The following is a 25,266-nucleotide window of genomic DNA, read 5'->3' as shown; positions in this document are numbered from 1 at the left end:
CCCCCATTAAATATTTTTTAAAAAGTGTGTGTGAGGGGCGCCTGGGTGGCGCAGTCGGTTAAGCGTCCGACTTCAGCCAGGTCACGATCTCGCGGTCTGTGAGTTCGAGCCCCGCGTCGGGCTCTGGGCTGATGGCTCAGAGCCTGGAGCCTGCTTCCGATTCTGTGACTCTCTCTCTGCCCCTCCCCCCTTCATGCTCTGCCTCTCTCTGTCCTAAAAATAAATAAACGTTGAAAAAAAAAATTAAAAAAAAAAAAAGTGTGTGTGAGGGGAGGGTATTTGGGGAGAGCTAAAACTTCTCCCACATCCACTCAAGCCATTCCTTGGGTGCTGACCCTGGTATAGATCTTTTCTCCTCCTTTTTTTTTTCTAGTTTCGTTGCTTGTCCCTAATTCTTTTCTGGTCTACTGGCTTGAGTGTTCAAGCCCCTCATCTTTCTTTTAAAGCCATTTTAAAAAAACTATCATTTGATTATCTCTCCATTTTAATTCTAAACCTTCTTGCTTTGCTCTGTAGGAGCATAGAGGCGGGGATGGACTCTACTATATGTGTGTAATGGGTTTGGTAGTGGAGGTGTGGGAATGAGATTAAAGGGACCAACAGTTTGGAAGAAGGTCACATGGTGGCCTGTGTGATGTGTAAGGGAGGTATGGGCAGTTGTGAGAAAGAAGGGGGATAGTTTGCATATAAGACCAGGTATAGATGCTTTACTTCCAGCTTAGAAGGTATCTTTCCATTCTTTGGCAAGACTTGGATGGACAGAAGTTTGCCCCAGATCTTCCACCTCCAGTAATTCTTTTGAAATTTTAGGGGTAATGTTCGGTGGGTTAGTAGACTTTTTTGGGTCTCCTGTAGAATGCTCATTACAAAACCAGAGGGTAAGTTTGCAGACAGAGATGCAATGCTTGGTTCTAATTGGTATTAGGTGGTTCGGGGCCCTTTGGAGAACCACATCTAGAAGGCAACCCAGTGACAGTCAGCCTGGTGAAGGGGCTTTTGTGTTAGACAGGTGTGGGTTTAAGGCCTGATTACCATTTATTTGCAAGCTGTAAGACCTTGGACCAGTCACTTGACTTCTTGAAATTTAGATTCTTTATTAGGGGGCAATATTGTATTATTATCTTAAAAAATTTTTTTTAATGTTTATTTTTTGAGAGAGAGAGAGAGAGAGAGAGAGAGAGCGAGCATGAGAGGGGGAGGGGCAGAGAGAGAGGGAGATGCAGAGTCCGAAGCAGGCTCCAGGCTCTGAGCTGTCAGCACAGAGCCCAGTGTGGGACTCGAACCCATGAATCGCGAGATCACGACCTGAGCCAGAGTCAGACACTTGACTGGTTGAGCTGCCAAAGTGCCCCTGTATAATACTGTCTTGTGTACAACATAAAACATATTGCCTTGGGTGTGGTAGGTACTCCACAGATGTTTGGGGTTTTTTTCTTACCCATTTTCTAGAATATCTTATTTTTAGTAGATTCCTGGCTTTTACCCTAAACAGTTGGGTGACTCACCCTTTCCAAGTTTGTTTCTTTCCATAAATCAAGGGCATCTAACTGGTTGATTTCAAAGATCCCTCTCAAGCTGTAAGATGTCATGAGTTTTTAGACTATTGGGAAATGTATAGGTGTGTTAATTTAAGAAAGACTGTGTAGTCTCCCTTGAGACCATATCATCTGATAGGAAAAGGAAAGTCTTCTTTCCCCTCAGTTCGGTCTTGGTGCAATTCACATTTTACCTATCTCTTACTTTCTGTTTATATTCTGTCCAGGTCAAGAGGCAACTGCCATTGAAAGATAGTGCCTGTTTCTAAGACAGCAAAGTATCAGGAGAGCCCCCAGAAGCATTAACGGAAAGCTTAAATTACCTAAATGGTAAGTATGGTTGTACAGCAAAACCTGGCCACACTGATAGAATTGGATGGTTTCTGAAGTCTCTACAATTTGTGCAGCATTGCAGGAAAGGGAGAAAAGTTAATATTTGTTGATGACCTATTATGAACCAAACACAGTGCTAAGTACTTAATGTGTTTTCTGATGTAATCAGCCAGCCAGCCAGCCAGCCTAACCTTGCATTTGGTCAACAACTTTCAGAAATAGGCCTCACTACCACTTATTGAATACTTACTGTATGCCAGGCACCTACCACTTATTGAATACTTACTGTATGCCAGGCATAGTCCTGTTTGACATATGTTATCTCCCTTAGCATTTGCACCAGCCTTATGAGGTAAGTGCTGTTATTTTTGCCATGAGGAAATGAACCTGGAGAAGTTAAAGAACTTCCAAGTTCACACAGGGAGTAAATGGGAGGACTGGATTTCAGCCCTGGGTTATTATCGTTGTACTGTAATGTTTCTCTTTTGAGAAAGTTACTTTTTTTTTTGGTTGAGACAGTGACTTAATCTTTAAAAAGCAAAGCAAAATAAACAAATGAAAGATCCTTTTGATTGACAACTAGCTCCTTTTCCTAGCCTTTCTGGATACTGTGTGCCAGTTATTTTACTGGTTGTTGTTGACCAAGGTGGAGAGCACTAATGAAATAGAAGCAGCTCGCACAGTGCATGGCCAGAGGCCCTTACCTAGTGGTTTTGGTCACCAGTGGTAGCTGGTTAATAGCTAGAGAAAAGTTCTCTGGACAGGCAAAGCAATGGGGCAGCTGCAAAATGAGTCTGGGAACTGGGTTCTAGGGATGGTTGTGGTGGGACATAGGAAAGGGATCTCAGCAAGGCCTCTCACTGTCAGGGTGACCCCTCCTGGGAAAGGGGCACATTAGATATAGCTCAGGCTCTTCTTAAAGGGGTGGGAAACTTTGAGGCAAACTCTTGCCCTGTTAACTGGTTCAGGATTCTTGTTCTATTCCTTTCCCTGGGGCATTTTTCCTACCTCAGGGAACTGGGTTATGACACTCATTTCTGGTTGGGTAGTGTGAACAATCATTTGTTCATTGATCTTTCTGATGGTGTTATAGTTTCTTTATTGAAGCACCAATTTTTTTTTGTATGTCTCAAGTTTTTATTAAATTCTAGTTAGTTAACATATAGTGTAATATTAGTTTTAGGAGTAGAATTTAGTAATTGATCACTTACATATAACACCCAGTTCTTATTACAACAGTGCCTTCCTTAGTACCTATCACTCATTTAACCCATCTCCCTGCCCACCTCCCCTCCAGCTAGCCTAAGTTTGTTCTCTGTAGTTAAGAAGCAGCAATGTTTTCTAATGGACTTCATGAATTTGACAGGGCGGGTAATCATTTTTTTCAACAAAACTCATTACACGTACCTATTGTACATAGAGTATTTTATTATATATACTGGGGCTTATGTTCTGATGGTAAAAATTGACCACTTAACTACATGCTTAGTACAATTCTTAGAGCTAGCCAGCTCTAAACAAAATGCTAATATAGCACTAAACAGAAAAAGTCCTTGTTCTCAAGGATTATATCCTGAAGGATAGAAACATTAAAAAAAAAAAAAAAAAAAAAGACAGTAACTAGATACAAATAAACTAGTAAGTAGATAAATAATGTCCACTAGGCGATATGTGCCCAGAAGAATAAAAGCAGGCTAAGGTAGTCAAGTGATAGGGAGCCTGGGGTCATTGCTCCTTTATGTAAGATCAGGGAAAGCCTCTGATGAGGTGACAGTTTAAGCCGTTCTGAAAGAGGTGAGGAATCCAGCCAGGGATATCTGGGAGAAAAACATCCCAGGCAGAGGGAACAACAAGTGTAAAAGCCCCGATGTATGATGTGACTTGTCATGTCCTTCACAAGGAGGCCAGTGTGACCGCAGTGGAGTGGTAGGGAAAGAGTAGTAGGAGTCAGGGCAGAGAAGCAGCGGGACCCAGAGTAGGTAGGTGCTCAGAGCTAGCGTAAGACCTTTGGAGTGCATTTTATTCTAAATGAGATGGGGGAGCCACTGGAGAGTCCGAGTAGAGGAGTGACAAGAATTGACTTAGGTTTTTTTTTTTTTAATTTTTAATTTTTAGAGAGATAGAGAGTGCATGAGCAGGAGAGGGGCAGAGAGAGAAGGGGACAGAGAATCCCAAGCAAGCTCCACGCTGACTGCAGAGAGCCCAATGCAGGGCTTGAACTCACAAATCGTGAGATTATCACCTGAGCCAAAGTCAAATGCTCAACTGATGGAGCCACCCAGGTGCCCCAAATTGACTTATTTTTTGAGAGGCTTAGACTGGTTGCTGTGGGAGAATAGACTGGGGGGTGGAGGAAGGTGGGGAAAGGTAGGCAGTGTAAAGCATAGAGACCACTTTTGCAGTGATCAGTATAGTCTAGGGGAGGGATGATGGCTTGGACTAGGGTCGTAGGGTGCATAGCCAGGAAGTAATGGATTTTGGACATATTTTGAAGGTATGGTCAACTAATTCTCCCTGTAGAGATGTTTTTGTTTTTGTTTAGTTTATTTTTCAGAGAGTGTGCAAGTGTGGGAAGGGGCAGAGAGAAATGGGGAGAGAGGATCTGAAGTGGTCTCTGTGCTGATAGCTGAGCCTGATGCAGGGCTTGAACTCACATATTGTGAGATCATGACCTGAGCCAAAATCAAGAGTCGGATGCTTAACCGACTGAGCCACTCAGGTGCCCCTAGAGTTGTTTATCTGGACTTAACGTCTAGGTCACATGGGTTTGAGGGTATCATTGGAAACTTGACAGTGATCCCTGGTTAAATTCTAAAACTGACTGAGCAAAGGATGAGAACACAGTGTGTCCTAGAAGCCACTTGTGTTCACTAAGTAAGTTATGTTAACTGATAACAATTCTTTGTTTTCTTTAAGCTCTGCCTTGATTTTATTTAAACTATAAAAGCAGGACAAGTTTATTTTAGAAATATAGAAAGTAAAGATTAATGGGAAAAAACTCAAACTACCCCTATATAATTACTACATAACATTTTGATGTATATCAGGACAATCCAGTTTTGAAAAGATTCTAGGCTGGATGGTCAGGAATATGCTACAAAAATAACACATCCTAATTGCTAAAATTAGGTATTTAACATTTTCTCATGCGATCCCAAGACAAAATTTTGGGCTGGCTTGCATGCACGTATTGTAGAAGTATCAATAATGGATCAATGTTTATCAAGAGGGGCTGTTTTTTGTGGCATTCTGGATAGCTGTTCTTGGTTATATTTTGTTTAACTGCTTGAACATAAATTTGGATGAAGATACAGAAAAGATGTGCCTATCATATTTACAGTGAATGTTTCTAAGCTGGAATGTGTAGAAATATTTAGACAATTGAAACTATTGATTGAAACTAACTTTCAAGTTAAAGTGTGAAGAATAGTAAATAATTTGAGCTAAAACTTACATAACACTTAAGATGAACTGGGTACTTATCTAAGCACTTCACGTATTAACTCATTTACACTTATAGTAACCCTTTAAGGTCAGTATTGAAGCGTAGAGAAGTCAGGTAACTTATCCAAGGACACGTAGCTAGTAAGTGGCAAAATCAAGGTTTGAACTTGTTTGGCTCCAGTGTCGGGAATCTTTAATCTTTGTACCATACTGCCTATAAAAGATGTAAGAAATAAGTTCTATACTTAAGTTATTAAAATTAGATTTAATAGCAGTTTATTTAAAAAAAAATCACGGAAACTACACACTGCCAGATTAGCTCATGCAGTCTTAAGCTTCATTATTATTATTTTTTTTTTTTTAAATTTTTTTTTTTCAACGTTTATTTATTTTTGGGACAGAGAGAGACAGAGCATGAACGGGGGAGGGGCAGAGAGAGAGGGAGACACAGAATCGGAAACAGGCTCCAGGCTCTGAGCCATCAGCCCAGAGCCCGACGCGGGGCTCGAACTCACGGACCGCGAGATCGTGACCTGGCTGAAGTCGGACGCTTAACCGACTGCGCCACCCAGGCGCCCCTTAAGCTTCATTATTAAAACTGGATTAACCAGGTCATCTTTCAAATCCTCCCCCACCCCTTTACCCCATTGCTACTGTCTTCGTTCAGTCCCCTATTCTATCTCTTGCCTTGACTATTGTAATATAGCTCCCTAGTTTGTCATGTCAGAATGTTCTTTCACAAATGCAGTTCTGATTGTGTTGCTCTCTTGCTTAAATCCCTTTGTTCAAAGCAGCTTGCAAATTTGCTTCCCATGTCCACTTGTAGGCATGTAGTATGTTTTGGAGGGTCTGTACAGGGTGTTCTTTTTATTTATTTATTTATTTATTTATTTATTTATTTATTTATTTAATTTGTTTTTAGAGAGAGAGGATGAGCAGGGGAGGGGGGTAGAGGGAGAGAGAGAGAATCTTAAGCAGGCTCCACACTGTCAGCATGGAGCTGGAAGCAGGGCTCAATCCCACCACCCTGGGATCATGACCTGAGCTGGAATCAAGAGTCGGATGCTCAACCAACTGAGCCACCCAGGCGTCCGTTTTATTTCCTTTTTGAATGAGTTGGCTACATATAAGAGATTCATATAAAAGTAGAACATGATCTCCCATTAGCTATTGTGTGACCAGTCCCCTGTCATCATTAACATTATTGGCCTGATCTCTTTGGCATTTGCACTTGCAACCTTTGGCATAAAGGCTAAGTACTTTCTTTAAAAAAAAAATTTTTTTTTTAATGTTTATTCATTTTTGAGAGAGAGACAAAGCATGAGTGGGGGAGGAGTAGAGCGAGAGGGAGACACAGAATCTGAAGCAGGCTCCAGGCTCTGAACTGTCAGCACAGAGCCCAGCGTGGGGCTCGAACCCACGAACCGTGAGATCATGACCTGAGCCAAAGTCAGATGGTTAACCGACTGAGCCACCCAGGCGCTCCCCTCCCCCCCGCCGGCTGCCTTTTAAAAAAAAAAAAAAATTTAATGTTTATTCATTTTTGAGAGAGAAGGCTAAGTGCTTTCTTGAATGTGGTACCCAGATCTTAGATGTAGTTTGGTCAGTACAGGATACAGTCAGACTTAACCTTCATTTAAACTACCACACATTTATAAGGTTCCTGCCTTGCTCCATCACAGTATTCAGTGCCAACGTCAGGAAAATAAAGATGACACAGTCCCTGCTCTCCGAACTTAGAGCCCAGTAGAGGAATACAGCTATATGACCAAGTAAGTATCATGGGTACAGTGATGGAAGTATTTACAAAGCTTACGGGGGTGCATATTGTTGTGGGGGGGGGCTGTCTGAAAAAGCTTGAGAGAACAGGTCCTGCTGTGAAAGATGTTCACCATGGGAATGGGGTGGAGGAGGCTGGAAGGAAGAGGATAGGGGTGAAAGCGCAATCCTAAACTCGTTCCTGAAACACCACCACCTCAGCCTGTGCACTTGCTGTGAGATTTCAAGGGTGTCTATGTTGCGCCCTGTCTGCACTCTGGCCTTACCTGCTCTGTTCCTCCCCTTGTGCCTCTTCACTCAGTCCTGCTGCATTGAAGTTCCCCAAATGCAGTGATGTTTTGTTCCCTCTGTCTCCCTCCCCTCCTCTCCTCTCTTCCCTTCCTCCCTCCTTCTTTCTTTGCTTTCTGTAAATAATTATTTTATACCCTTTATGTACCAGAAACTGTTCAAAGTGCTGAAGAGATAGCAGTAAAAAACAGCTACAGATATGAAAAACCATGTTTCTGACCTCATGGATCTTAAATTCTACTAAAAAGAGACAGTACTCAAGTGGTTAAGTGTGCTTTAAAAAAAAAAAAGTCTTGGAGCTGTCCAGAGGTGGAGTGAGTTGCCTTGGGGAGAAATGAGTGTCTTTCCCGTCTTTAGAAGTATTTGAACAGGAGCTAAATGGCTACTTGTGAGGTACCTTCTGCATTGACTAAGAGGTGGGAACAGACGGTCTTTGACTCCTTTCCCACCTAGATAATCTCTCTCTGTGCTCCTTGGGCTACTAACTATTGAAGTTTGCATATCTAAGACGTGAATTTGTGATGCTGGGAAAAATAATTTAGGCCCAGCAATGAAATAGAAACGCTCAAGAGGAAGTGGTGTGACATGGATAGTCTAAGGGCTTAAGACAGGTGACTAGAAATGGTTGGGAGAAGGCTGCTTAAAAATAGTCTTCCCATTTTCCCTTTGATCAGGGGTTGGCAAATGGTGGTCCACGGGCCCACTGCCTGTTTTTGTAAATAAAGTTGGATGGAACACAGCTCATACATTGTGTACAGTTGTTTCATGCTACAAGGACAGACCTCCAACTTGGGTCTTCTGAAGCCTGAACTATTTACTATTAAACTAAGTTGTATACTTCTATGTATACTATCAAACGTTTTAAGATTGAAGTATAATTAACATGCAATGTTATATTAGTTTCAGATGTACCACATATTGATTCAGCAATTCTACTCCTAGCTTATGATGATGGATACTGTCAAACTCTAAAGACAGAGTTTGTTGACCCCCTATCTTCAATGACTGTTGGGAACAGGAAGTGTGAATCATGACAGCTATGTTAGGGGGAAAGGGCAGGGCAAGTTTGATTATGTTCTATTTCAGACTTTCCTGGTCCAGTGGGACAGGAAGAAGAGCCAGCCTCCAAAATGCTAGATAGGGCCATTTGGAACTGGGTTCAAGAACTTTGGCAGAAAGGAGCCCTGAATGAGAGAGAATTGATGCTGTATCTTTCTCATGTGAATGGGAACTCAGCTAGACACTGGTGTGGAGGGCAAGTTGGCATTAAAGGATGGGACCACCCTTGCCTCTTTTCCCTTTCCTATGATTCCTGAGGTTTAATATCAACAATTTTTTTCCCCAGAATCCACCCTTGGGCACAATTAGTCACTTCTTCTGAGCTTCCAGTGCAACATACATCAAGTGGTAAAATGTGCTAAGTGAAAAAGTATGGTAAGAGGACTGGAAGCAAAAGGATGGGTGTTGTATTGTGTGTGACTGTCAGGGAGGCTTCTTCATTATTGTTTTATAGTTAGCTCTCTCTTTCTGATGACTTAAAGGCAAGGGTTAGGTCTTGATAATCTGTATAGCACTTGGCAAAATGCTAGGTGCATCATAGATGTTCTATAGGTGTCTACAAATGAATTTCATCTGGATAAACATACTGTTACTAGGGCATGTGGGAGGTACTGGGAAGAGAGGCATCTGCGCCTCGCCTTTGGATGGTCCTGGAGATAGCAAAGCCATTTCTTTCTCTGGCTATGCGTAGGGCCAAAAGGTTAGAGAAAAGTGGCACTCTAACTCCATTTTTGATCAAATTTCTTGTTTTCTCTGGGCAGAAGGGCTGATTTTAGTGAGAGGCTATTTCTAGGAGGATTTTGCCTGGTGAAACTTACCTTAGGTATGCATAGGACTTTTCAGAGCCCTTTATAGCTGACTTGTTGTTGTTGTTGTTGTTGTTGTGTGGTAGGTGGGGTTGGTATTTGTTCATTTGCTCAGAGGAGGGCGCTGGGGCACAGAGATTATTGATTTGGCCAACAGAGTAACATTCTCAAAATAATATGGACTGTGGAAGTAGACTTGGGTTCAACATCTGGCTTTCCTCCTTGCCAGCTGTGTGACATTAGGAGTTCAAAGGTTCCTATCCCATAACATTTTTGTGGAGACTGAATAGAATAATAGTAATAGCTACTGCTTGTTGTGACTTAGGGCAAGGCATTCTGCTAAGTCCTTTACATCCCTGGGGATTACCATACTTGTATGGAAGAGAAAGCCTTAGGTGATTTAAGAAAAAGTAAAGGGTAGATCTGAGGTTCCGAGAGAAAGCATGTGAATTAAGTACTTAATATATTGTCTACAGTACAGTAGTGCTCCATTGGTGGTTGTCCTCTGTACCTTTTTGTTATTGGTCTGTGAATAATCAGAACTCCTCACTTTGTAAAAATGCTTAAGAGTTTCCAGGCAGGTGTTTCTGCACAATGGGAAGAATTCTGGATAGTCAAGAGACTAAAGTCCTTACCTTTTCTGAGTTGCTAGAGAAACCACAGTATTTACTTCTGAATCTCAGTTTCTTCATTTTTAAAGTAAGGGGATTGGGCCAAATAGGTGGTCTTATTTTGTAAGTTTTTTTTTAAGTTTATTTATTCAGAGAGAGAGAGAGAGAGAGAGAGAGAGAGAGAGAGAGACAGAACAAGCACAAGCAGGGAGGGAAGGGGCAGAGAGAGAGGGAGAGAGAGAGAATCCCAAGCAGGCTTCCTGCCATCAGCGTGGAGCCTGATGTGGGGCTTGCACCCACAACTGCGAGATCATGACCTGAGCAGAAACCAGGAGTTGGACGCTTAACTGACTGAGCCATCCAGGCCTCCTAAGGTGGTTTTATTTTAAACGAAAGTGGTGGAGTTCTTTCTTTACTGTCATATTGGGGAAACCCAGTATGTTAAAAAGCTAGAAATCGGTTGTGTTGGTTGATGAAAATGAGAGAAGGAGCCTGAAGCTCAGTCTGTTCAAACCTTCTCCCTGTTCTCTCCCCTGCTCCGAATGACCCCTGAGGGGATTTGCTGAGCCCAGATTGAAAACCAGTGGACTGAATGATCTTTTAGCTACATTTTGGCTCTGAAATCCCACTCTAAGGAGTGGAAAAAGATCTGGTATAGACCTGAAAGCCCAAAAGGGCAAGTTCAAATGGAAAAGCACCAGGACTGAGACTCTACAGGTGACACTGGGCTTGGGATGAGGTCATTTAGGGCATCACCACGGGACCAGGTATCTGTGCTGCCATATCTGCCAATTGTTTTCACCCTTGTAATCCATGAGTAGCTTGTTGACATCATTTTTATTATTTTGTGTTAATGGTTAGTGCCAAAGAGCCGATAAGCCATTTAATAATGGCTCCAGCCATTCAGCCACTCATTCATCAAATTTTACGCATTAATAATGGACTAGGCTTCCTGCTGGGTACTGAGAATACAGTGGTGAATAAGAAACAAGTTGGAGATTGGGGCGCCTGGGTGGCGCAGTCGGTTAAGCGTCCGACTTCAGCCAGGTCACGATCTCGCGGTCCGTGAGTTCGAGCCCCGCGTCAGGCTCTGGGCTGATGGCTCAGAGCCTGGAGCCTGTTTCCAATTCTGTGTCTCCCTCTCTCTCTGCCCCTCCCCCGTTCATGCTCTGTCTCTCTCTGTTGCAAAAATAAATAAACGTTGAAAAAAAAATTTTTTAAAAAGAAACAAGTTGGAGAAACAAAATGGGTAAATACAACTTGAATACAGTGTGATGTGTGTTGTGAATGGACCAGTACAGCCCACACTGTAAAAGCAAGAAGGAGAAGCCCTGCTTTGCCCTGCAATTTTGGGGAGGAAGTTGCTGCAGAAGATTCCAGGAGGAGGTATTGTCTAAGGTGGCATTTGGAGAAATGAGAAGGATTACCAGTCAAGCTAGTAAAGGCCTGGAGATGATAGAGTGCAAAGTTTGTGGGCTCCAAGAGTGTAGAGCCCACATGGAGTTTGAAGACAAGGTTGACTAGGTAGGCAGGGCCAGATCCTTTGGGGCTTTGCATGCCTTCTTGGGGACTTTGGTCTTTATCCTGAGAGCAATAAGTACTTTGAAAGGATTTTGAGTAGTGGTTTGTGAAACTCCTTCTCTTCACACCTGTAGTAAGTATGTGCTGTATAGTTACTGGGCTTAGCTTTTCCATTTCTAGTGGTGTACTGATTGGTTCATATCGAGTTTTGAACAGAACATATAAAATTGGCACTAAAAGCCAAATGAATAAGCAGTAGGATTTGTGGATTCTGCTAGTTCAGAATTACAATTTATAGATGGGACTATATTAGAGTTTAACATTTCTCTCTTCTGAAAATGGGATTTGTTTATGAAAACTATAGTATAAACTAGTATAGCTAAGAGTTGCTGAGGGGAATGTTCAGTTTGGGGTAAGCTGGGATTTTTTTTTAAACAGCTTTATTGAGATCTAATTTATATATCATAAAGTTCATCTCTTTAAAGCGTATAACTTTATGGCTTTCTAGCATATTTATAAGGATAAGCTGATTTAAAGTACTTTGTGGACACATCATATATCATTTGTTTTCCAGTAACTACTGTGCCAGTACAGATCCTTTTAAAATTGGTTTATGGCCCGTATTTAGTTCAGCCCTCTATTTCCTTCACCCTGTGTATAGATTGGTAAGGGTTTTGCTTGTTGGTTAGTTTGTTTTTACCATACCACTAGGCAAAAGGCCAAAAACAAATGGCACTTGAAGTAGGAAAAGTGGATGGGAATAAGGGAAAAGGTTTTTTTTTTCTTATATAAATATATAAATTTAGGGTTTTCCCCCTTCCATTTTTTAAAAATATAATTTATTGTCAAATTGGCTTCAACGCCCAGTCCTCATCCCAACAAGTGCCCTCCTCAATGCCCATCACCCACTTTCCCCTCTCTCTACCCCCCATCAACCCTCAGTTTGTTCTCTGTATTTAAGAGTCTCTTATGGTTTGCCTCCCTTCCTCTCTGTATCTTTTCTTCCCCCCTTCCCTTCCCCCATGGTCTTCTCTTAAGTCTCTCAAGATTCATATATGAGTGTAAACATATGATATCTTTCTCTCCCTTCCAGTTTTTTTTTTAAAGTTTATTTATTTATTTTGAGAGCAAGAGAGAGAATGAGCTGGGGAGGGGCAGAGAGATAGGTGGGCAGAGGATTTGAAGCAGGCTCTGTGCTGACAGCAGCGAGCCCGAAGCGGAGCTTGAGCTCATGATTTGAGTCGAAGTCCGCTTAACTAGCTGGGCCATACAGGTATCCCTCCCCTTCCATTTTTGAGAATGAGAAAGCATATAAACTGGCAAGAGAAGGATGGGAGACCAAAAGAAGCAAAGATGAGAGGTTAGAGAAGGATGTATCCAGGGAAGCAAAGTGGTGGAGAAATAATCTGGGAGAGGGTAGGATCTCAGAGGCTGAGAGAGGGGGACTGTATTTCCCAAACCTCAGAGGTCTTGGTATTTTTAAGGGCGGTGCATGGGTTCCATCTGGTGGCTGTAGGCTTGCAGTGCAGTCAGTAGAAGGGATCTTGGCGTTGGAGACAAGTGGCTTTTGTCATTTCCACAAATCTTTCCTTTGGCCCTATGTTTTCTTGTGGGATCACTGATGAATCCATTATTCTCTTTCAAGTGGTAGCTGTTTTTCTGTTATGGCTCAGACCACGTTCCTCCCCTCTTTCCCCCTAGTTTTAAATCTAATCTCATCAGACTATAACACCCAGCACCCTTAGTCCTGCTGTCACCTTCTTACACCCCCAGTTCCCCAAATTGCCTCTGATTTCTCAGTGGCTTTAGCTTCTTGTTTAATGTCACTTTTTCCAGCTGTGGTCCTGTTAAATTTTTTTTTTTTAACGTTTTTATTTTTGAGACAGGGAGAGACAGAGCATGAACAGAGGAGGGTCAGAGAGAGGGAGACACAGAATCTGAAACAGGCTCCAGGCTCTGAGCTGTCAGCACAGAGCCCGACGTGGGGCTCGAACTCACGGACTGTGAGATCATGACCTGAGCCGAAGTTGGCCGCTTAACCGACTGAGCCACCCAGGCGCCCCTCTGGTCCTGTTAATTTGTGGTGCTTTCAATGTACAATTCTTTTTTTTTTTTTAATTTTTTTTTTCAACGTTTTTTATTTATTTTGGGACAGAGAGAGAGCATGAATGGGGGAGGGGCAGAGAGAGAGGGAGACACAGAATCAGAAACAGGCTCTAGGCTCCAAGCTATCAGCCCAGAGCCTGACGCGGGGCTCGAACTCACGGACCGCGAGATCGTGACCTGACTGAAGTTGGACGCTTAACCGACTGCGCCACCCAGGCGCCCCTCAATGTACAATTCTGTGGTCCTTGCCTCTCAGTTATTTTTCTCTTCCGGTGATTTTTTTTTTTAATTTTTAAATGTTTTTTATTTTTGAGAGAGACAGAGACAGAATAGAATGTGAGTAGAGAGAGAGGGAGGCACAGAATCTGAAGCAGGCTCTAGGCTCTGAGCTGTTAGCACAGAGACTGACGCGGGGCTTGAACTCATAAACTGTGAGATCATGACCTGAGCTGAAGTCGGACACTCAACCAACTGAGCCACCAAGGCATCCCTCCAGTGATCCTTTTAAAACCCCATCCTGCCCCCAGCATTCGCACAATCATGCTCATCTGTGACCAAAAACTTCAGGTTTTTTATTTTTTATTAAGACTATCTTAGTAGGGGCACCTGGCTGGCTCAGTTGGTGGAGTGTGCAACTCTTGATCTCGGGCTTGCAAGTTTAAGCCTCACATAGGGTGTAGAGATTACTATAAAAAATAAAATCTTTAATAAAATCTTTATTTTAGAGCATTTTTCGGTTCACAGAAGAAAGGGGAAGGGAAGAGATTCCTTATATACTCCCTGCCCGCCTTTCCCATTATCAACATCCCTCACCAGAGTGGTATATGTTACAACTGATGAACCTCCATTCACACGCCATAATTGCCCCAAATCTGTAGTTTATGTTCTGGTTCACTCTTGGTGGTGTATATTCAGTGGGTTTGGACAAATGTATAATGACATGTATCTACCACTGTGGTATCATATAGAGTAGTTTCACTGCCCTAAAAATTCTGTACTCCACTTAGTCATACCTTAGTTTTTTTTTTTTTTTTTTAATTTTTTTTTCCAACGTTTATTTATTTTTGGGACAGAGAGAGACAGAGCATGAATGGGGGGAGGGGCAGAGAGAGAGGGAGACACAGAATCGGAAACAGGCTCCAGGCTCTGAGCCATCAGCCCAGAGCCCGACGCGGGGCTCGAACCCACGGACTGCGAGATCGTGACCTGGCTGAAGTCGGACGCTTAACCGACTGCGCCACCCAGGCGCCCCCATACCTTAGTTTTTGACATCAGTTACTGCAACCCCTTGGTAATTTCAGTTCCTGGAGATAGATTCCCCCTCTGGTTACCATCTCTTGCCGTTCAAGCTCACTCCCACTAGGACCCTAACTCCAGCAGTCCTTCTGTCCTTGTTGGTACTTTCCATTCATTTGGTCCTATTACATTTTCACTGTTCTTTTTATGTTCTCATTCCTCTTTACTGAATGAGCTTAAGTTCCCTTATACATGCCTGTAATTCCTGTGGCCTTCTCTTGCTTTGTTGAATTCATCAAGTTCCAACCTGGTTCAATGCAACGCTGTCTTCTCTGTGCGTTCATCTGGTCAGCTGAACAAGACTGGTTATAAAAATACAACCTTGCTGATTGGTTTCACTTTATTTTTTTTTTTTTTAATTTTTTTTCAACGTTTTTTATTTATTTTTGGGACAGAGAGAGACAGAGCATGAACGGGGGAGGGTCAGAGAGAGAGGGAGACACAGAATCGGAAACAGGCTCCAGGCTCTGAGCCATCAGCCCAGAGCCCGACGCGGGGCTCGAACCCACGGATCGCGAGATCGTGACCTGGCTGAAGTCGGACGCTTAACCGACTGCGCCACCCAGGCGCCCCTGATTGGTTTCACTTTAAATCCTAACCATGAATTTTAAGTGGGCCTTTAATGTTGCCTGGTGATCGTTCTGTATTTCCCACTCACCTGGCTGACCAGATCTGAAACCTATAATACTTTACCCCCCACTGACACTTGAAGAGGATGACCTTACTTTCTATTTCAGTGAAGATGCAAAAACCACCTAAAGAGAACTTTACTAGACTCCTGCCACCACACCTGTCTTCCTCTGCCTTGCTGTCTGTCACCATGCATGAACTGTGTTCTCTAGCACTGCTGCTTGTACTTTATGCTAGAGCCCCATTTTCTCTCCTTTACCCAAGAATATTCATTGCTCCAGAAGGTTTCTGCCTTTCATAATTTGTCAAAATTTCCCTTTTTTCCTGGATCGTATTCCAGTATACCAGCATGCTTTTTCTTCTGTCTTAAAAAGAAACACTTTGATACCACTTTTTCTGTCAGTGGCCTCCCCACCTATTTGCTCTGTTTTTTTTTTTTAACAGAATTCAGAAGTCATCTAATATTTGTGTTCTCCAGTTCATCCCCTTATTTTCTCAAACTCTTTTTTTCTTTTAAAAAATTAAAAAAAAATGTTTATTATTGAGAAAGAGACAGAGTGTGAGTGGGGCAGGGGCAGAGAGAGGGAGACACAGGATCTGAAGCAGGCTCCAGGCTCTGAGCTGTCAGCAGAACCCAACACAGTGCTCCAACTCACGGACTGCGGGATCATGACCTGAGCCGAAGTCAGATGCCAACCAACTGAGCCACCCAGGCACCCCTCAAACTCTAATAAAACTTTCACTTCCATCACTTTACAGTGCTGCTCTTGTCAGGGTGACTTCCATATTGTGAAATTTAGTGGTCTCTTCTCAGCCATCATTTTATTTGAGCCATCAGCTTCACCTGACAGAGCTGAGCACTCCTTTCTCCTTGAAAGGCTTTCTTTGCTGGGCTGCCATGATACTATATTCTCCCCGTTTTCCTTTACCTTGCCGACTTTGTCTTTGTGTCCTTTGCTGTTTATTCTGCATTTCCACCAGTAAAAAATATTGGCCACCTTGGGGCTCAGACCTTTGACCTCTTGATTTCTTTGTATTTACTCACTTCCTTGACAGTCTCATCCAGATCATGGTTTTCTAAGCCATCCATTCTTTGTTGACTCACAGATTTATCTGTTCAGCCCATTCTCTCTCCTGAATTCCAGACTTGTAACTAATACACATCTCATAAATAGTGTGTCCCAAACCGAGCTCCTGATCTTCCTTCTCAGATTGCTCATCCAGTCGTCCCTGTTTGAACTGATACCAATTCCATCCTGCTGCAAATTCGGACCGAAACCCTTGGAGTCCTCTTTAATCCCTTTATCTCACACCTCACATGCGATTCAAGAGCAAATGCTGTGGTTCTGCTTTCAAGTGGCCAGAGTTGGGCCACTTCTTACCATGTGTGTGGCCACTGTCCTGGGCCAGGCCACAATTACCTTTTGATTCGATTACTGTACTGGGCTCCTTTTGGTCTTCTTGCTCTTACTCTTACCCTCTGTGGTCTGTTTTGAGTACAGCAGTCATGTCCATCTATATCTTGTTTTATAGGGCATCCATCTTTATTTTTTGTTATTGAGGTATAACATACGGTGTACAGATCTTCAGTTCTATAACTTGATGGCAGGAATCTATCATCCATAGAACATCCCCAGCAGTCTCCTCCTAGTCACTGTCTCCCCAGAGGTAACCACTCTCTCTATGGATTAGTTTTTGCCTCTTTTTCAACCACATAAAGTGAAACCATATAGTCCAGATCGATCCCTTTAAATCCAAGTCAGAATATGTTACTGCTCTGCTCAGAACCTTTGGATGGGTCTCCATTTCTTAAATGAGAACCCAGAGGCCTCCCCAGGGCCTGCAAGGTGCCCCCACTGCCTCTTCAACGCCATCTCTTGATCCGCTCCTTTTGTTCCCTCAGCCCCAGACACGCTGTTCATATTCCTTGAATACATTGAGTATGCTCTTTTTTTTTTGTAGTCTTTGTCTTCAGTTTTCTCTTTGCCTGGAATGTTCTTCCCTAAACATTCTTCCTTGCTTCCTTCAAGTCTCTGCGTAGGCGCCACCTTGAGGCTTACCCTAATTGCGGTATTTAAAATTGCAGCTTCCTCTCAGCACTCACCCCGCCCTCCCATAAAGCTTGTTGTCTATTAAACTTACCTTTTTTTTTAAAGGGCACTTTTAGGTTCACAGCAAAATTGAGCAGAAGGTAGAGATTTCCCATATACCTCCTGCCCCCACATGTGCACAGCTTCCCTCATTATCCACATTCATTACAACTGATGAACCTACATTGACACATCATTATCACCCAGAGTCCATAGTTTACATGGCTCATTCTTGGGTGTTGTACATTCTCTGAGTTTGGACAAATTTATAATGAGATGTATTTACTGGTATAGTATTATGCAGAGTAGCTTTATTGCCCTGAAAATTCACTTTGTTTCTCTCTCCTGATCTTTTTATTGTCTCCATAATTTGACTTTACCAGAATGTCATATAGTTGGAATCATATAGTATGTAGCCTTTTCAGATTGGCTGCTTTTACTTTTAAGCTGCCTCCTTGTGTTTTCATGGCTTGATAACTTCTTTCTTTCTTTCAAAATTTTTAAAGTTTATTTTGAGAGAGTACACTCGAGTGTGTGCAACTAGGGGAGGGACAGAGGGAGAGAGGGAGAGAAAGAGGATCTCGAGCAGGCTCCACACTGTCAGTGCAGAGTCCAGTGCAGGGCTCGAACTCACGAACCATGAGATCATGACCTGAGCCGACGTTGGATGCTATGGTTGGCACCCCATAGCTCATTTCTTTTTAGCCAAATAATATTCCATTATTTGGATATACCACAGGTTATCCACTCACTACTGAAGGACATCTTGTTTGCTTCCAAGTATTGGCAGTTATGAGTAGAGGTGCTAGAAATATCTACATGCAGATTTTACTCCTTTGGGTAAATACAAAGGAGTGCTATTGCTGGATCATATGGGTAAAACTGTTTAGTTGTTAAGAAACCACCAAACTGTCTTCCAGAGTAGTTGTATCAGTTTGCATTCCCACTAGCACTGGGAATTCCTATTGTTCCACATTCTCACTAGCATTTGGTATTGTTGGTGTTTCAGATTTTGGCCATTCTGATAGATGTATAGTGATATCTCATTGTTTTGTGTTCCCCTGATGACATGATGTGGAGCATCTTTTCATATGCTTATTTGCCACCTGTATATCTTCTCTGGCCATTTTTTAATCAAGTTATTTTCTTATTGTTGAGTTTTAAGGATTCTTTGTATTTTAGGTTTACATTCTTTTATCAGATATGTCTTTTGCAGATATTTTTTCCCACTGTATAGCCTATCTTTTCAGTCTCTTAACATTGTCTTTTGAAGAGTAGTTTTTAATTTTAATGAAGTCCAGCTTACCAGTTATTTCTTTTATGGATCATGCCTTTGGTATTGTATCTAAAAAGTCCTCATCATACCATACCCAACCAAGGTCATCTTAAGTTTTCTGGTCTGTTACCTTCTAGACACTGTATAGTTTTTTCTTTTTAAGTTTGTTAACTTAAAGTTTGTTAAGTCTGTTCTTTATTTAGTGGGCGAGGGGCAGAGAGGGGAAGAATCCCAAGCAGGATCCATGCTATCAGTGCAGAGCCTGATGCAGGGATGGAACTTACTAACAGTGAGATCATGACCTGAGCCAAATCAAGAGTTGGACAGATGCTCAACTGACTGAGCCACCCCAGGGCCCCTGCACTTTATAGTTTTATGTTTTACATTTAGGTCTGTGACCCAGTTTGAGTTAGTATTTTTGAAGGGTTTAAGGTCTGTGTCTGGGTTTGTTGTTTTGAATGTGGGTGTTCATTTGTGCCAGTACTACCTGGTGAAAAGACCAGCTTCGCTTCATTGTATTGCTTTTGCTTCTTTGTCAAAGATCAGTTAACTATGCTTATGTGGATCTATTTCTGGGCTCTCTTTTCTGTTGTTTTGATTTATTTGTCTATTCTTTTACCAATACAACATTGTCTTGAATACTGCAGTTTTATAGTTAAGTCTTGAGATCAGGTAGTGTTAGTCTCCCAACTTTGTTGTTCTTCAATATGTGTTGGCTGTTCTGGATCTTTTGCCTTTCCATATAAATTTTAGAATCAGTTTGTTGATATCCACAAAATAATTTGCATGAGGTTTTGATTGGGGTTACATTTACTCTTTCAAGTTAGGAAGAATTGACATTTGGACATTATTGAGTCTTCCTATGTATGGACATGGAATATCTCTTTATTAATTCTTTGATTCATCAGTTTTTTAAAAATGTTCATTTATTATTGAGAGAGAGAGAGAGAGAGACAGAGAGAGACAGAGCATGAGTGGGGGAGGGGCAGAAAGAGAGGGAGACACAGAATCAGAAGCAGGTTCCAGGCCCCGAGCTGTCAGCACAGAGCCCGACGCGGGACTTGAACTCACAAACTGTGAGATCATGACCTGAGCTGAAGTCGGACGCTTAACCGAGTGAGCCACCTAGGCGCCCCAATCCATTAGTTTTATATAGTTTTCCTTACATAGGTCTTGTACATATTTTGTTAGGTTTATATTTATGTAATTCTTTTTTTTTGGAGCTGGGTGCTAATGTAAATGGTATTGTGTGTGTGTTTTTTAATGGTATTCTTGTTTTTTAAAAAAATGTTTATTTATTTATTTTTGGGGAGGGGGAGGGTCAGAGAGAGGAGAGAGAGAGAGAATCCCAAGCAGGCTTCATGCTGTCAGTGCAGGCCCAATACAGGGCTTGATCCCACGAACCATGAACTCATGACCCGAGCCTAAGTCAAGAGTCAGCCGCTCAACCGAGACACAAAGGCGCCTCTAATGGTATTGTTTTTAATTGCAAATTCCATTTGTTCATTGCTGGTATATAGGAAAGAGACTGACTTTTTTTTTTTTTTAAGCTTATTTATTTTGAGAAAGCATGCATGCAGCAACAGAGAGAGAAGAAGAGAGAGAATCCCAAGGAGGCTCCTCGTTTTCAGCACATGGAGCCTGATGGAGCCTGATGCAGGGCTTGATCTCCTGAACTGTGAAAGCATGACCTGAAATCAAGAGTCAGACGCTTAACTGACTCCAGTCACGCAGGCGCCCTACAGCTGACTTTTGAATGCTAACTTTGTATCTTACGTTCTTGCTGTAGTTGCTTATTAGTTCTGGGGAATTTTTTTTTGTTATTGTTGATTCATTTGGGTTTTCTACAATCATGTCCTGTGCAAAGCAAAGAGTTTCATTTCTTCTTTCCCTTTCTTTTTTTTTTTTTTTCTTCTTGTCTTACCATATCAGTTAGGATTCTAGTACAGTTTTGAGAAGCTGTGATAAGGGGACTTCTTGCTTTGTTCTTGATCAGAGAACAGTTTTCCACCTTTAAGTATGATGCTAGCTGTAGATTTTTTTTTTTAAATAAAGTTGAGGAGGTTTCCCTCTATTCCTCATTTTCAGAGTTTTACTGTGAATGGGTATTGGGTTTTGTCAAATGCTTTTTCTGTATCTTTTTATAAGATCATGTGATTTTTCTTCTTTAGTCTGTTGATATGCCGGATTACATTAATTGATTTTTTTTTAAATTTTTTTAACGTTTATTTATTTTTGAGACAGAGACAGAGAATGAACGGGGGAAGGGCAGAGAGAGAGGGAGACACAGAATCGGAAGTAGGCTCTAGGCTCTGAGCCATCAGCCCAGAGCCTGACGTGGGGCTCGAACTCACAGACCGCGAGAATCGTGACCTGAGCTGAAGTCGGACGCTTAACCGACTGAGCCACCCAGGCGCCCCACATTAATTGATTTTTGAACGTTGAGCCAGTTTTGTATACTCAGGATAAATCCCACTTGGTCATGGTCTGAAATTCTTTTTATACAGTGTTGGATTAGATCTGCTAATATTTTGTAAGATTTTTACATCTATGTTTATGAGAGATCTTAGTCTGTGGGGTTTTTTTTTCTTTGTCTGGTTTTGATGTTAGGGTAATGCTGGCCTCAGAATGAGCTAAGGAGTATTTCCTCTGCTTCTAACTTCTGGAAGAATTTGTAGAAAATTGTATAATTGGTATAATTGCTTCTTTTTTTTTTAAATTTATTTATTTTGAGAGAGAGGGTATGCTTGTGAGTGGGGGGAGAGGAAGGAGCAGAGAGAGGGAGAGAGAGAGAATCCCAAGCAGGCTCTGTGCTGTCAGTGCTCAGTGCAGAGAACCCAACCCAGGGCTCTGTCCCACGAACCATGAGATCATGACCTGAGCCGAAATCAAGAGTTGGATGCTCACCAGTGGAGCAACCCAGGCACCTCTTATAATTGATAGAATTACTTCTTAAATGTATGGTAGAATTACCAGTGAACCCATCTAGGCCCAGTATGTTTCCTGTTTTTGAAGGTTATTATTGATTCCATTTCTTAAATAGATACAATCCTATTCAGATTACCTATTTCCTGCTTGTGTGAGTTCCTGAGGATTATATCTTTCAAGCAATTGGTACATTTCATCTAGGTTATCAAATTTGTGGGCATAGAGTTGTTCATAATCCCTTGTTCTTTTAATGTCCATGGGATCTGTAGTGATAGCCCCTCTTACTGGTATTAGTAATTTGTCTTTTTTTTTTTTTTTTCTTCATTAGCCTGGCTAGAGGCTTATTGATTCTATTGATCTTTTCAAAGAACCAGTTGATTTCTGCTTTAATTTTTATTTCTTCTCTTCAGTTAACTTTGGTTTTAATTTGCTTTTCTTTTTCTAATTGCCTAAGATGGAAGCTTAGCTTATTGCTATTAGATCTTTGTTCTTACCTAATACATGCATTTGGTGCTATACATTTGCCTCTAAGCATTGCTTTTGGTACACCCCACAAATGTTGATAAAGTTGTATTTTCATTTTCATTAAGTGCAAAATATTTAAAAATTTCTCTTGAGATTTCTTCTTTGACCCATGAATTATTTAGAAGTGTGTTGTTTAGGGGTGCCTGGGTGGCTCAGTTGGCTGAGCATCCGACTTTGGCTCAGGTCACGATTTTGTGATTCTTGAGTTCGAGCCTCACATCGGGCTCTGTGCTGACAGCTCATAGCTTGGAGCCTGCTTCAGATTCTGTCTCCCTCTCTCTCTCTGCCCCTCTCCCATTCTCTCTCCCTCTCCCCCCCACTCTCAAAAATAAATAAATATTTAAAAAATTTTTAAAAGAAGTGTTTAATCTCCACAAATATTTGGGTATTTTCCAGCTATCTTTCTGGTATTGATTTCTAGTTTAATTCCATTGTGGTCTGAGAGCATACAATGTATGATTTCTGTTCTTCAAGTTGTTGTGTCTTATGGCTCAGAATGTGGTCTCTCTTGGTGAATGTTCCATGTGAACTTAAGAATGTGAACGCTACTGGCTATGGATTCTGTATCTCCTCTCTCTCTGCCCCTCCCCTGCTTGCTCTCTCTCAAAAATAAACATTAAAAAAAGAAAAGAATGTGTATGCTATTGTTGTTGGATGAATAGTCTATATATATGTTCATTATATACAGTTTCTTGATTGCATTGTTGACTTCAACTATGTCCTTACTGATTTTCTGCCTGCCGGATCTGTCAGTTCCTGAAAGAGGGGTGCTGAAGTCTCCAGCTATAGTAGTAGATTCATCTGTTTCTCTTTGCAATTCTATTGGTTTTTGATGCTTCTTTGTTAGGTGCATACACATTAAGGATGGTTACGTCTTGGAGAATTGAGACTCCTTTATCATCATGTAAGTCTGTCTATCCCTGATTACTTGCTCTGAAATATTCGGTCTTGATATTAATGTAGCTAGTCCAACTTCCTTTTGATTAGTTAGTATGGCAAAATTTTCTCCATCCCTTTACTTTTAATCATTATGCATCTTTATTAAAATTTTAAAGTGGATGAGCACTAAATAATGCATACTATTGAATCATTATATCATACACCTGAAACTGTAACACTGTCCATTAATTATACTGAAATTAAAGAAATTTGAAGGGGGTAAACATACAGTCGTGTCTTTTGATATACTCTCTCTCTTTTAATTGGTATATTTAGACTGTTGATGTTTAAAGTGATTATAAGCTCTTGTTTTTTGTTACTTTTTGGCTTTTTTTCCTGCCTCTTGTGGTTTTAATTAAGCATTGTATATGGATCCAGTTTCTCTCCTTAGCATATCAATTAAACTTATATTATTTTTTTAATGCTTATTTATTTTTGAGAAAGAGAGAAAGAGAGAGTGTGAGCATGCACACCAGAGAGTGCATAGGAGGGGCAGGGAGAGAGGGAAACAGAGGATCCAAAGCGGGCTCCGTGATGACAGCAGAGAGCCAGCCCCATGCGGACTCCAAACTCAGCAACCTCGAGATTGAGATCTGAGCCAGAGTCGGATGCTTAACCGACTGAGCCACTCAGGTGCCCCCAATTAAACTTTTTTAAGAGTTTGCCCTAGAGTTCGTAGTGTACATTTATAGGTAGTACAAATACTTTATAATAAAGTATTTCTAGTTCCTCTCTTGTCCCTTGTGTCACTGCTGTCATTCATTTTATTTATACATAAGCTGTATAACGATTGAATACATTGTTGCTATTATTTTGAATTATCTGTTAGATCAATTAAAAGTAAGAAAAATTAAAAATGTTATTTTAGTTTAACTTTAATGCTCTTCCTTTCTTGATGTGATTTGAGTTTTTAATCCATATCATTTTTCTTCTCACTGAAGAATTTTTTTTTCAAGTTTATTTTTGAGAGAAATAGAGACATCCTCTCAGAGAGAGGAATGAGAGAATCCCAAGCAGGCTCCATGCTGCCAGTGCAGAGTCCGATACAGGGCTCAAACCCATGAAGCTGTGAGATCATGACATGAGCTGAAGTCAAGAGTCAGATGCTTAACCGACGGAGCCACCCAGATGCCCCTGAAGAACTCTTCTAGCATTTCTTGCAGGGCAGGTCTACTGGCAGCAGATCTCAATTTTTAGTTGTCTAAGTCTTTATTTCTCCTTCACTTTTGAAATGATACTGAATTTTTTTTTTCTTTTTTGTGGGGTACAGAATTGTAGTTTTGGGTTTTTGTTGTTTTGCCTTTCAATATTTTAAATATTTCACTTCACTCTCTTCTTGCTTTGCATGACTTCTGAGAAGTCAGATGGAATTCTTATCTTTGCTACTCTGTAGGTTGTGTTTTTTTTCCTGGGCTTCAAGATTTTTTTCTTTATCCTTGATTTTCTGCAGTGTGAATATGGTATGTCTAGGTGTTGGGTTCTTGTTTTTCTTTTGTCTTTATGGCATTTATCCTGCTTGGTGTTATTTGGTGTCTGACACTAATTTTGGGAAAATTTTCAGTCATTATTGCTTCAAATTTTTCTTCTGTTAATTCCCATTACAAGTGTAGTTGTCCCATACTTATTGGATGTTCTGTTCCCTTTTTTTTTAGTCATTTTTCTCTTTACTTTTCAGGCTTGGAAGTTTCTATTGACATACCCTCAAGCTGAGAGTCTTTACTCAGTTCTGTTAGTCAACTGATAAGATAATCAAAGGCAGTCTTCATTGCTGTAACAGTATTTTTGATCTCTGTTTTAAAAAATAATATGGTCTTGGGGCACCTGGGTGGCTCAGTTGGTTAAGCATCTGACTCTGGCTCAGGTCATGATCTTAACGGTTTGTGAGTTCGAGTCCCACATCAGGCTCTGTGCTCATAGCATGCAGCTTGGAGCCTGCTTCAGATTCTTTGTGTCCCTCTCTCTCTGCCCCTCCCCTGCTTGTGCTCTCTCTCTCAAAAATAAATATTTAAAAAAATTTAAAAATTAAAATATGTGGGGTTTTTTTTTCCATTTATTTATTTTGAGAGAGAGGGAGAGCGTGCATGCATGCGCTAGTTGGGG

The 25,266-nt window shown here is 41.4% G+C and overlaps 1 protein-coding gene and 1 long non-coding RNA gene across 6 annotated transcripts in view; one reads left to right on the top strand and one right to left on the bottom strand.

The window, feature by feature from the left end:
* The window catches only part of LUZP1 (leucine zipper protein 1), a 109,333-nt gene that overhangs the window by 69,768 nt on the left and 14,299 nt on the right, over positions 1–25,266 (top strand). For 3 of the 5 annotated variants that reach the window (XM_040464501.1, XM_040464507.1, XM_040464513.1), the window contains exons 2-3: positions 1,763–1,865; positions 6,995–7,084. The gene's annotated coding sequence lies outside the window, so the exon portion shown is untranslated. Of the gene's footprint in view, positions 1–1,762; positions 1,866–6,994; positions 7,085–23,074; positions 23,132–25,266 lie in introns of all 5 variants that reach the window. The other 2 variants (XM_040464520.1, XM_040464524.1) reach the window with 2 other exon arrangements.
* Positions 2,889–12,314, bottom strand: LOC121022958 (uncharacterized). Its single transcript, XR_005787192.1, has 3 exons — positions 12,302–12,314; positions 9,915–9,916; positions 2,889–3,159 (listed from the first exon to the last, which is right to left on the bottom strand). It is a non-coding gene; the product is annotated as an uncharacterized LOC121022958 (long non-coding RNA).

Source organism: Herpailurus yagouaroundi, unplaced genomic scaffold (genome assembly GCF_014898765.1).
Source record: "Herpailurus yagouaroundi ecotype Mexico unplaced genomic scaffold, PumYag 77, whole genome shotgun sequence".
Taxonomy (NCBI): domain Eukaryota; kingdom Metazoa; phylum Chordata; class Mammalia; order Carnivora; family Felidae; genus Herpailurus; species Herpailurus yagouaroundi.
The sequence above is the reverse complement of the archived record's forward strand: the minus strand, read 5'-3'. Positions and strand labels throughout refer to the sequence as shown.